Here is a 768-nt window from a genome sequence, read left to right on the forward strand (position 1 = left end):
CTGTTAAAATGTGAAGGCTTAGGAGAGAGGTTCAACGGCGAACATCTCGGCAACCTTCTGTTTGCAGACGACGTCCGGTTGAGCAACTTTTGGGAGGAATTGCAACAAATGCTTGAGGGCCTTAACTGAAAAAGTGTAATAGTGTAGTTCAATATCAATATCAGAAGGCAAAGATGATCAATAGTCTGGCACGGGAACCAAAGTTCAGGATTGCCAGCCAGCCTCTGGAGTCTGTGAAGGTATCTCTTTACCTATATCTAAAGTCGAAGGAGACACTGATCAAGAGAAGGAAATTTACAGGAGATTAAAAATAGGTTGGAGCGTTTACGACAGGCATTGTCACGTCCTGACTGGGAACATAACACTATCGCAGAAAATAAAGGTATACAATCACTGCATTCTACCGGTGCCAACGTATGGGGCCGAAACATCGAGGTTGACAATAAGTTCGAGAACAAGACCGCAGAAAGAGCAATGGGACGAAGAATGTTAGGCGTAACATTAGCAGACAAGAAAAGAGCGCTGTGGATCAGACGGTGAACAAGGATAGCCGCTATTGTAATCGACATGAAGAGATAACAATGGAGCGGGGCTGGCTATGTAATGCGTAGAATGGATAACCGGTGGACCGTAATAGTTACAGAATGGGTGCCAAGAAAAGTAAAGTGCAGTCGAGGTGGGATGATGAGAAAATTCGCACGTGCAAGTTGGAAATAGCTGGCACAGGATAGCGGTAATGGGAGAACGCTGGACATAAAGATACCCTGA

Source organism: Dermacentor andersoni, chromosome 11 (genome assembly GCF_023375885.2).
Source record: "Dermacentor andersoni chromosome 11, qqDerAnde1_hic_scaffold, whole genome shotgun sequence".
NCBI lineage: Eukaryota > Metazoa > Arthropoda > Arachnida > Ixodida > Ixodidae > Dermacentor > Dermacentor andersoni.